Below are 12,440 nucleotides of genomic sequence, written 5' to 3'. Positions count from 1 at the left end.
TTCCCAACTATTTCTGAAGTGCTGTGAGTTGGGCTGAGATGGCCGTGAATGCATCAACTTCATGAAGACCCATAGATTTTCTTGGTATTGCTCTTTCATTAGGTCTTTGATAGTTGTTGCTTGCCAAAACTTCAAGCAACTCATAAGCCTCTTCTGGTGTCTTATTCTGTAAGGCTCCTCCCGATGTCATATCCACCATAGTTTGCACGTTACCCATCAATCCATTATAGAACATTTGGACTTGCAGCCAAACTGGTGAACCATGGTGTGGGCATTTCCTCATAAGTTCCTTGTATCTCTCCCAAGCCTCATATAATGACTCAGACTCTTCTTTAGAAATGATGTGATATCATTTCTCATCTCCGCTGATTTTGCTAGAGGAAAGAATTTGGTCAAGAACTTTTGTGCTAACTCATTCCATGTTGTGATAGTTCCTGATGGTAGTGCCATTAAACATCCCTTAGCTTTATGCCCTAATGAGAATGGGAATAGTCTCAATCTAATGGCGTCATCTGACACTCCGTTTAACTTGAAGGTGTTGCAAATCTCAAAAAAGTTTACAATGTGCTAATTTGGATCTTCCTTCAAATCTCCATTAAACTGTACTGACTGCTGGATCATCTGGATGATTGCCGGCTTTATTTCAAAAGTGTTGGCTTGTACCACTGGTCTCGTAATGCTCGAACCGCTACCATCAAATGTGGGAACTGAGAACTCCCTTAGTGTCCTGGTTTCTGCCATTTCAACAACTATGACTTCTAGTTCAACAACTATGGCCTCTCGTTCTCTTCTCTCTCTGTGTTAAGTCTTCTAGCGGTTCTTTCAATCTCAGGATCAATAGGAACCACTGGCTGACATCTTGCTCTTCGCATAAACTAACAGAAAAAGAGAAAGAAAAAGTGAGATCACAAACCAACTGAAAATAACAGCAAAAATAAAACAGAAAAATAATGACAACAAAAATAAACTCCAATCTAGCTAACGAAAGAAAAACTCAATGTTAACATAAAAATCAATCCCCGGCAACAACGCCAAAAACTTAATGTGTTGTAACTACAACATGCAATGATAGCAAGTGCACTAGTCGCATTAAGTAATAAAGTGATGAGTGAGTATCGTTCCCACGAGGATTGATTGTTAAGCACTAACTTTCCTAAGTGTTTCTCAAGTTGGAGCAACCGAAATTGTTTGGATTAATGGGAGATTAAAAATTAAACTAAAACAAAACTTACTACATATTAAAAACAAAATATTGAAAGAAGGAGTTTAAACGCCCACATGCACGGATTGTAAATCGAATTCTCTAAGTTGTCAAACATACCTTCTCAGGCTATGAATTCCTACTTTTCTCTGTTATACTTCAGCACCTAACAAATTGAAGAATAATAGATTCAAGTTCATTAAGCTAATGGAATCCTAGATTGATTTCATTGATTCTTAAATCTATCTCTAGCATTTAATACTACAATGGTGATTACCCAAGAAGCTCAACATGATTCATTTCTCAATCTCATCATATTCATCAAATAAACTCAATAAAAATAGAATAACCACACAGTCTATGCAATAGAGTATGGAAATAACAGTAATCAATTTATTAACCCATAAAAATCCAAAGTTCATCAAAACCTTAACCCAAAAAGGGTTAGTTCATAACTAATTCAACATAAATAGCATGGAAAATAGTAAATAAAGCAGTAAACATATTGAAACAAAGAGAAAAGAAAAGATATCTCCCCTAGTTGAAGAATCCCTAAGGTTGAATCTCAAATCTTCTCCCTTTCTCTACAAAAATGTAATCTAATTCAAAGAAAACTCCAAAAACAAGGCAAAACGTTTGGACCCCTCTCAAAATGGCAAAGTGTTCCTTTTATATGTCACCCCAAATCCTAAAAATGAAACTGTGCATTTTGAAGAATTCTAAAATTCGCAGACTTTGCCGCGGTGAAGAAAGACTTTTGTCGCGGCGATGAGATAAGTTGGAATCTCGTGGTTCACTTCCTTTGCTGCGGCGAACCTTAATGAAATATTCTAAAATTAGAGAATTGCCCTTCGCTTGTTTCTTTGCTTGAATCTTCAATCTTCAATCTTCAATCTTCAATCTTCAATCTTCAATCTCCAATGCTTTCCCATGGGAACAAGCTTCATAATGCTTCTATCTACTTCAGAACTCTTCCAAATTCTGAGATCCTCTCACTTCTAGGTCCAGAAACTCAAATTCGCTCATTATTTGCTCAAAATGTCCATTTTGGCCTGAAACACAAAATATAAAGAATTAAGTATCAATTCAGGCAAAAATGAACTAAGAAGTATCTGAAATCCGGCCAAAAAGCCTAATAAAAACAGTATAATTCTTGGATTATCAGGCACTTCCAGGCGAACAGGAAGTTCTCAATGCCGCTGAGCTACCTGAGCAATATACGGCAAGAGAGGGATGAATCCCTCCAATCTTATATAGACAGGTTCCACAGGGAGCTCCACAAAGTGGCTCATACTCCCAAAGAGTCTGTTCGGACTCTCATCGTTGCGGGAGTTCGCCCGCAGACAAACTTATGGAAGGAATTGCAATCTGAGGATGATGTTTCCCTCACTCGCTTCTACAACCTTACTCAAAAATACCTCTGCATCGAAAGTTTCATGGCAACTCTTAGTCGCCATGACCCCGGTCCGTCGGGCAATGCTCCCAATAGGAGGGAGAATAGGAGGGTTGATCGCAGATGGGCTAACAATGATCAACAAAAAGGAAAGAAGCAGTGGTACGAGCCCAAGAAATCCTATGCCCCAGTTCCTCGTCACAATCACGGCAAGAGTCAATACACTCCTTTGAATACCTCGGTATCGGCTATTCTAGATAAATCAAAAGAGGTCGGTTTGCTCAGAGAGCCCGAGCCCATAAAGAATCCCACGTTGACCAGAAACAATAAAAAGTACTATCGTTATCATCGGGATAATAGGCACTACACCGATAAATGTCGAGCACTCAAGCAAGCAATTGAGGACCTCATTAAGCAGGGGCACTTCAAAGAGTATGTCGATGACTCTGCTCCCATTCGAGAGAAAAATCAAGAGGAACCAGGGAAGCGGCGTCATGGTCACAAGGGTCTCTATAGTGTGGGGATCATCTTTGGAGGACCATACCCCGCGGGGAACTCTCGAAGTGCCTAGGAAAGGTATGCTCGAGAAGCCCATCATGACCCCATAAGTGTCATGAGGAAATCACCTTCTCCGAGAAAGACGCGGTGTGATTGCATCATCCCCATGAGGATGCTCTCGTCAGCACGCCTAAAATAGGTTGGTGCAAAGTCCACAGGATGCTGGTGGACAATGGAAGCGCCATGAATATCTTATTTCAGCGAGTGTAATGCCCACATTGAGGTACGTTACTCATTTATGCTTGGTTGCCCTTAGTTAAGCCTATATACTCTTAGTGTTGCTTGTTTGCCCATAGTGTTGCTTGTTTTAAGGTGGAGAATTGGCGAAGTTGTGAATTGCAGACTTCGCCGCAGCAAAGAAGAAACCTTGTTGCGGCGATGTATGCTCTGGAATTTTTTGCTGAGTCGAAGAAAAAGCTTCGCTAGGGCAAAAAGCTAGTTAGAATTCTGATAAGTGCTTGAAAATACACTTATACTTAGTGGTTTATAGGTATCATTTGTGGGAAATTAGGATTAATTCGCATGAATTAACTTAATTGTTTCATAAACGCACTTTTTGGGATCACGGGTATTTTTTTGTGTTTTCAGGGAATAAGGCTCAAAAATAATATTCAGATGAGAGATGATGTTGGCGAGAGAATTTGTGACGACTGGAAACAAACGGATCGAGAATCAAAGTTGAATTGAAGAAGTTATGGAAGTTGAAGTAAAGAGAATATTCTAGATTATGTTCCAGCTTGAGCATGCCTCAGTATTTTGAGAATATCTTGAGAAATTTCCTTAAGAGCAAAGTGACCATTCTACCCCTAATTAGTTGTAAATGTGGGGAGTGAAAAGTAAGGAAATTTCATGGAAAATGCAATGAAGATAAGGGTATTTGTGTAATTGACTAAAGGGCAAAGATGGAATTTTTAAGAAAGTGTAAGGGCAAAATGGGAAAGTGTGCCTATTAATATAAGATATTAAGGGTTCAAGACCACAAACCCTATCATTCTCTACTCCCTCTCACACCACTTTCACTCTCAAATTCTCTCAATTCCTTCATCAATTTCCAAGGAGATTTAGGGGAGTTTTGGTTGGATTTTTGATAGAGATTTAATCCTAAGCATCCAAAGGTAAGAATTCTTGTAATAGATATGAGATTAATTTTTAAAAGTGTTGAATTCTTATAGTTTTTATGCTTAGGGTTTTAGAGAAAGAACAAGTCTACCAAAGAAAGAGAGATTCTAGTGGAAGTACTCAAGTTCACGGTAAGTAAATCCTACCCTAAGTATGATTTAAGTCATATTGTGTAGAGAATTTCTTTTATGCATATATATGTTTTATATGACGAATTGTTAATGGATTTGGTGTTGAATGATGATTATAACTTATCCATGAGAATTTGTGTTGGTATATTTGATGTTTGATGAATGTTTGGATGAAGTTTAGAAGAATTGGAGTGGAAATTTTGGAGTGTATATTTTGGACAGGTTTGGCATTAAATATGGAGGGTTTTATTCCCAATTTTTGGTGGCTTAGAAAAAAAGATAGAAGTGTAGATAATCTAGTGTTTGTTTGTGCATACCACTTGTTTGATGAAATTCCAAAGTGAAATGCATGTATGGTTATAATGGTATAATAATTTAAAAATGAGTGTGTAGATGGTAGAGAAAGAAGAAAATGACATGTTTACATGCCATATTGCACCTTTGCATTTAATTAAGAAGTGAGAAAGAATAATAAGAAGAATCCATCTGCATGCATATATGCACAAGCACACTAAAGAATAAAGAAAAAGAAAGAAAAACACTAAAGAATGAAGAGAAAGAAAGCAAAGTACTAAAGAAATAAAAAAGAAAGTCTGTTGCGATGGGGAACCCATGGGTGATAAGAATAAGAATATTCCCACATGCAAGCCACCTTCAGTGAGCAGCCTAAGAATAAGAAGAAGAATTTGTACAGCCCGTAAGAGTGCATGTGGATGAGGGCTGTACCCAGAAGAAAATACCTACATGCACGCCACCTTAAATGAGTGGCCTAAGAAGAAAAATAATTCGTACAGTCCGTAAGAGTGCATGTAGATTAGGATTATACTCACTCACACGGCCAAGGTTCTGAATCCATGCACCAACCAAGTCCGATCAGCAAAGAATAAGAAAGAATAAGAAAAGAAGAGAAGAAGAAAGAAAAGAATAGAAAGAAAGAATAGAAAGAAAGAAAGAAAGAAAAGAAAAGAAAAGAAAAAAGAAAGAAAACAGAATAAAAACAGAAAAGAAGATAGGGAATGCATCTCTATGCATTTTTGCATTTGCATCTCATCCATGCATGATACCATGATTCCTATCATGGATAGTGAGAAATTAGAAGAAAGAAAGCACAGAGAGAACTAGAAAGAAAGAACAAAGAAAGTTAGACTGAAAGAAGAGTGAGAACTAGAAAGAGTGAAAGAATATAGCAAGAACAATGAGAGAATGAAGAAGAAGAAGAAAAGTAAAGGAAATAATTCAAATATTGAGCAACGGAGATAGAAGAATAGCGGATTCACTTACTGAGCAACTAGTGCTTACCCGTTGTTTCTAAATGTTTTTGCAAGAAATAGGTGAGAAGCGGTCTGATGGACGTCGAGAAGCGGAGAGAAATGGCATTACTGTCCATTGTTTTAAGCTATGTAAATGATACTTTAGTAATGTAAAGAATTATATATTTATATAGTAAAGAAAATTTTTTTGCCCATTACTTTGCATATTTTATGCTTATGTATTTTTATCATAGTATATTTTTCAAGTATACTAGCTAGAAAGAGTCATTACAGTGAGCCTTCAAGAAGATGAAACTGGACGAGGCAGATCTGAAGCCTGCCTCTATCCCTCGTATGGTTTCACCGGGGATCATTTGATTCCTAAAGGAACAATCTTGCTCTAGGTCACGTTGGGAGAAACCAACGAGCTGACCAAAATGACGGAGTCTTTAGTAGTAGATTGTCCGTCCGCCTTCAACGGCATTTTGGGATGACCTCCACTACGAAACTTCTGTTGTGTTTCATGCATTTTGGACATGGAAATGGAGAGAAAATGATGATCAAGATGATGAACATGAGGTAGAAAACAAACCATTAAAACATTAACATATTAATGTAAGAAAAGGATAGAAAATTACCAACTCCTTTGCTATTCAACACTTGAATCTTCTTTCTTGGAGTCTTAGTTCTTCAAGTGGACTTGAATAACCTCAAAATGTGATCCACACAAGTCAAGGAAAAGAGAGCCGAGAGAGTGAGAGAGAAAATGAGAGTGATTTTTGTTTCAATTCTTTCAATTCTATGAAAAGGGTATAAGACCTGGTTTATATACCATGGGCACAAAGTGATATTTTAAATTGTCTTGGGAAGTCCTAAAACAATTTAAAATTAATCTTGGAAAAGATCATTTATGTCAAGTCCTTTTATGGTTAATTCATAATTAGCCAAAATTTTAATCCCATTAAATGTTCTTACTCTTTAGCATAAAACCAATGCACTTTTGTCCCTATTATTGAATCCGATTCAATAATAATATTTAATAAATTCTTATTACCCTTGGTTAGTGCTAGCTATCCATGGATAATCATTTCTCACCAATACATTAATTCGGATGCAACTGTTTACATCCAAACATCATTAATCTGATTAATGATATGTATTACTCCCTCTCCTTGAGTTTGGTTTTATGTGTGACCATTTTGGTTCACTGTGATCTAGCCGTGGGCCCAATATCGGATTTTGATATGTTTCGTTATAATTCTTTATAATGAAAACTCCCATTGAATACGATGGACATCTTCATAACTCTTAAACCACAATGAAGTGTAAACTCAAATGAACCTATTCTGATTGTACGTACTGTGTAGTCAAATCCCTCCATTATCTAATCCCGATTAAGAATGGTTCATGGTATGTCAAACCTTTAACTTAATCTTTAATCGAATTGTCAATCGATACAATGGAACTCATCAACATGAAACTACTTTTCATCTGACATTTATTATATTCTTGCTAGAGATTTCTCCTTTCTAATGTTTATTGACATTCGTCTGGGAACTCGAGATTGGACTATTTTGAGTTAACAGATTCCATCTTGCCATCACTTATCCTCGCACATGAATAACATATGACCAAGCCAGCTTATTACACAAGACATGACTAGTCTTATGCTTATACACCATGAACCATATGCATCCTATGTTGAATCCAATCGTGATGTCTCAGGTCTAAGTATCAATGGTACACTAGCACGATCCTACGATGCATCATTGACCACATCCATGTGATTCATCGTAATTGGTCGTATTCGATAAACAGTTCACTAACCGTTTATCCATGCTAATGCCTTAGTGACATACCTCTTATAATCACCCACACTAATACCATCACATGATATTCAATGGACACATTCAACATGCCTACTATGTAATGTTATTACCCAATTAACATTACTTGCGTAGGGAATTCTTTGATGATTTGATCTTTTGAAGATCCGTGTCATCCGGATATTTCACATGCAATATTAAATATAATATAATATAAATGAAGCAGAAAATCAACATGTAAAATAATAACACTTTCTTTTATTCACAATACATTTACAAGATATAATATCCTGAAACCGACAACATGATTGGTTCTTAGGGCATATACTAACAAAACTCCCACTTGCACTAGAGCCTATCACTGTGGTATCTAATACCCATCTTCTCAAGATGATAGTCCAACTGTTTCTGTGTCATCGCTTTAGTGAGTGGGTCAGCTACATTGTCTGCTGAATGTGTGTTCTGCACCAAAATTTCCCCAGCTCTAACGAATTCTCTCAAAATGTGATATTTACGCTGAATATGTTTTGACTTCTGGTATGCTCTTGGCTCATTTGCCTGTGCAATAGCACCAGTATTGTCACAATACAAGGTTATCAGATAAACCAGGTTTGGAGCCACACCAAGTTCAGTCTTGAACTTGCGCATCCAGACAACTTCCTTTGCTGCTTCTGAAGCGGCAATGTATTTAGCTTCAGCAGTGGAATCGGCAACAGTTGACTGTTTAGAACTCTTCCAACTGACTACTCCTCCATTGCATATGAAAATGAATGAGGATGTACTATTCCAAAATAGCATTCCTCAATGGATTTATTGAGGATCTAATACTACTGAAATGACAATGTATTCAGCTTCAGTAGTATTAGATCCTTAGTTCTTCTTAAGTATTGAAGGATCGACTTAACAGCTGACCAGTGTTTTTCCCTAGGGTCGGACTGATATCTGCTTGTAACACTCACAACATATGCAATATCAGCCTAGTACATAGCATAGCGTACATGAGACTACCTACAGCTGAAGCATAGGGTATCCCACGCATCCGCTCACGCTCCTGATCAGTCTTTGGACTCATATCTTTTGAAAGATGAATTTTGTGATTGCAAGGCAAAATTCCCCTTTTGGAGTCCTTCATGCTAAACCTTTTCAACATCTTTTCTATGTACATCTTCTAGGATAAGCCTATTAATCCTTTCGTTCTATCTCTATAGATACAAATTCCTAGGATGTGGGTCACTTCTCCTAAGTCTTTCATGGAGAAAGTTCCAAATAACCACAGCTTAACTTCAGTCATCATCCCAATGTCATTTCCCATCAATAGTATGTCATATGCGTACAATATGAGAAACATGATTGCATGCTCCTTTGTCCATTTATAAACACAGGGTTCATCCAGATTCTTTATAAAACCAAACGTTTTGATTATTACATCAAACCGGATGTTCCAGCTTCTTGAAGCTTGTTTTAACCTGTAAATGGATTTATGCAGCTTGCACACTTTATTTCTTTCATAACTAGATACAAAACCTATAGGTTGTTGCATGTAGATATTTTTTCTCAATAAATCCATTGAGGAATGTTTTTTTGACATCCATTTGCCATATCTCATAATCATAGTGTGCAGCTATGGCGAGCATAATTCTGATTGATTTAAGCATAGCGACTGGTGAGAAAGTTTCCTCATAATCCAACCCTTGTTTTTTAGTATAACCTTTCGCAACCAGTCTTGCTTTGTAGGTCTCTACCTTTACATCTTTGCCAAATTTCTCTTGAAGATCCATTTACATCCAATAGGAATTATTCCTTCTGGAGGATCAACGAAAGTTCATACTTGATTAGTATGCATGGATTCTATCTCAGAATTCATAGCTTCTAGCCATTTTCCAGAGTTGATATCTAATATCGCTTCTTCATAACTTCTAGGATCATCCCCATAACTAACTTCTCCAATCATGATAGATTCAAAAATCTCTTCATGAAGTAACCCATATCTTTCTAGAGGTCGAAATACTCTAGATGATTTACGAATCAAAACCATTTCAGGTATTAATGTTTCCTGAGAGGGACCACCCATATACAAACCAGAGCTGCTCATTACACACTCATAGGTGATAAGTTGTACAGGCAATGATTTAGCACCCCTCCTCTCCGATGTATAATCGATGAGGAAGCAAACTATATCATGAGGGAGATACATGAAGGGATCTGCGATAATCATAGTGCCGCATGATCCCTCGCTAACAAAGTTGTTCGTCAAGGGTACTACTGGCCCTTACTTCAAGAGGATACCTTCAACTTTGTAAAAAAGTGTGACAAGTGCCCGCGGTTCGTGAACATACCTCGAGCTCCTTCCCACCAGCTGATAACAATGACCAGCCCCTGGCCATTCTCCATGTGGGGATTTGATCTTATTGGACCTATGCCAGTCGGAAAGGGAGGAGTCAAGTATGCAGTGGTCGCGGTGGATTATTTCACTAAGTGGGCCAAAGCTGAACCCTTGGCCACGATCACTACCAAGAAGCTTAAGGACTTCGTCTTCAAAAATATAGTATGCCACTACGGAATTCCTTCTACACTCATCTCTAACAATGAGAAGCAGTTTGACAATGAAGAATTCAAGCAATTTTGTGACGAGCTAGGGATCCATAAAAAGTTCACCTCAATCGCAAGACCGCAAGCCAATGGCCAGGTTGAAGCTGTCAACAAGACCATCAAGCATACTCTGAAAGCTAAGCTTGGCGCTTCCAAGGGAAATTGGGTCGACGACCTCCCATAAGTCCTATAGGCATACAAGATAACTCCGAGAACCTCTACTTCAGAAACGCCTTTCTCGCTAGCATATGGCTGCGAGGCTATGATCCCATCGAAAGTAGGGGCTGGTTCACTTCAGAGGGACCTATTCAATGAAATAGACAATGAAGCACTTTTGCGTGCAAGTCTGGACTTAGTTGAAGAAAACCACAACAAAGCTCGGTTAAGGATAGCAGCCTACCAACAATGTGCAAAAAGATTCTTTGACTCTAAAGTAAGGAGAAGAGACTTTTAGGTCAATGACCTGGTTCTAAAAGAAGTCCCTTTCGGTACAAGGGAACCAAACACGAGAATATTGGGACCAAACTGGGAGGGCCCATACTGCATCGCTAAGGTGATACGACTAGGGGCTTATCACCTCAAAAGGCTCAACTGTTCCGAAGTACTGTGAGCTTGGATTGCTAATTATCTTCGCCCCTATTATTAGTAATTCCGAACTCACTCTTTAAATTTCCTTGAAAAAATTCCCTTGAAAGCTTTGTAATTAAGATCGCTTTTAAGCCAAATTCATCATGTATAAATGTAAGATTTTGTTCCTCACATTGTTTTTATGTTTCTGTTTGTATATGTAATGTTTGTGAAGTACAAAAGATTGTAAGTGCTCACAAATAATTTAAAAAATGATCCTTTCATTCATAAATTTTTAAAGTACAATAAAGGCAGTCAAAAGCAAAGTTGTGGGAAAAATAAAGGTAGGAGCGATCACTGGCCTTCATCCTTAGGCCCTGAAGGTGCGACCTCGGTATCTCCAAGTTGGTCGCCGACCGCCTAGGTAGTTGTCGAGTCCTCCGGGACATACTCCTCTAGTTGATCCTCTTCCAGGTGAGGCCCTAAACCTTTCTCCTCATCATCAGCTCTTACCATGGAGGCAAGGATCCTCTGATAATCATCCAGAAGGTCAAAAAAGAAGAAACAATAACTACGTACCTCAAGTGGGGCGTTACACTTTGGCCGAAGGGCATATATGGACTGAATCGACTAGTCAGTGGCTTTCCTCTCAATTTCCAACTCTTGTCGCTTAATCTCTTCAGTTAATGAAGCGACCCGCCCTTGGGATCATTTGAAGTCCATCTCGAGTGCCCTCCTCCGCTTCTCGGATGTTCCCCACAACCGAGCTCTCTCTTCCTCCTCATACAAGGCCCGCTCGGAGTTTGCTCGTAGCTCTAGCTCTTTCTTGCTAGCCTCTTTGGTGAGCTTGGCCACTGTCCTTTGAAGCTATTTAAGCTCTTCTCCCCTCTTCTCCAGTTCAGACTTCTAAAAGTCCACCGTGTGATGAGCGGAGTTCCTCTCTGACATGTACTGGTTCATCTGAACGACGTGCAGGCTCAACTCTTCTTTCGTAGCTGCTAAGTCGTGCCTCAGCTGCGTATTCTCTTCCTTCAACTTAAAGAGTCCCCCAGCAGCTTCCAATTGGACCTTTTGTTAGGCTAGGTGAATGGCGAGCAAAGACTACGTAGTGGAATAAGCAAGCATTAGACTGTCTCCTTGAAAAGAGTAAAGTATTGGAAAGTCCCCGACGAGGACAAATCGTCTTAGCTGGCTTTGCATTTGAACCGTCTTAATCATCAGGTTCGTAGGGTTGGAGGCCACAAGCTCTTCAAAGACTTTGGCAAGTTAGCCCTCCAATAAGGTGAACACCACCGGTTGTAGGTGCTTTGGAAGTTGACCTATGGAGTCCAACACTAGTGTGTTAGTTTCTGAAGCAGAGGGCACCTTGTCAACCAGCCATTTGCCTTCTCTCCTCCCGGAAGCCGCGACCTCCCTTTGTCCCCTGCACGGATAGACCATTGTAACCCTGGTCACATGCCTCGAGCTCCCTCGTGAGATAAAAACCTGATAAGGCTACGACCTCCTATGTTGCACTCCGAAGCCCTCTGGCTCGAACTCTGATTCCTCGGGCCACATCACTCTTCTCTTTTTGGACATTTGGCCCATGGTCTTCTGCTTTGGGCATGTGGCCGCGAGCTGAGAAGGTTCTGCCAGTTGTTTAGTGGGTGGTTGCACCCCCACCTGCATTCCTTTAATAGGGGCATCGCTAGGGCCCGCCTTAGAGGAAAATGAACCCCTCTCTCTCAACGACCTTGGCACTTTGGGCGGCATATTCATTGCATGCAGGTGCTGTTAGTGAAAGTGTTCGCTACATGCAAAACCAAA

The 12,440-nt window shown here is 39.2% G+C and overlaps 1 non-coding gene across 1 annotated transcript; it reads left to right on the top strand.

Annotated features, from left to right (window-relative positions):
- The first annotated feature begins 257 nt into the window (after positions 1–257).
- On the top strand, positions 258–363 carry LOC116141211. The gene has a single exon (XR_004129758.1). It is a non-coding gene; the product is annotated as a small nucleolar RNA R71 (small nucleolar RNA).
- Positions 364–12,440: the final 12,077 nt, after the last annotated feature.

The sequence above is a fragment of the Pistacia vera genome, unplaced genomic scaffold (genome assembly GCF_008641045.1).
Source record: "Pistacia vera cultivar Batoury unplaced genomic scaffold, PisVer_v2 Contig395, whole genome shotgun sequence".
Classification (NCBI taxonomy): Eukaryota; Viridiplantae; Streptophyta; class Magnoliopsida; order Sapindales; family Anacardiaceae; genus Pistacia; species Pistacia vera.
This window is presented reverse-complemented; position numbering and strand designations above follow the sequence as displayed.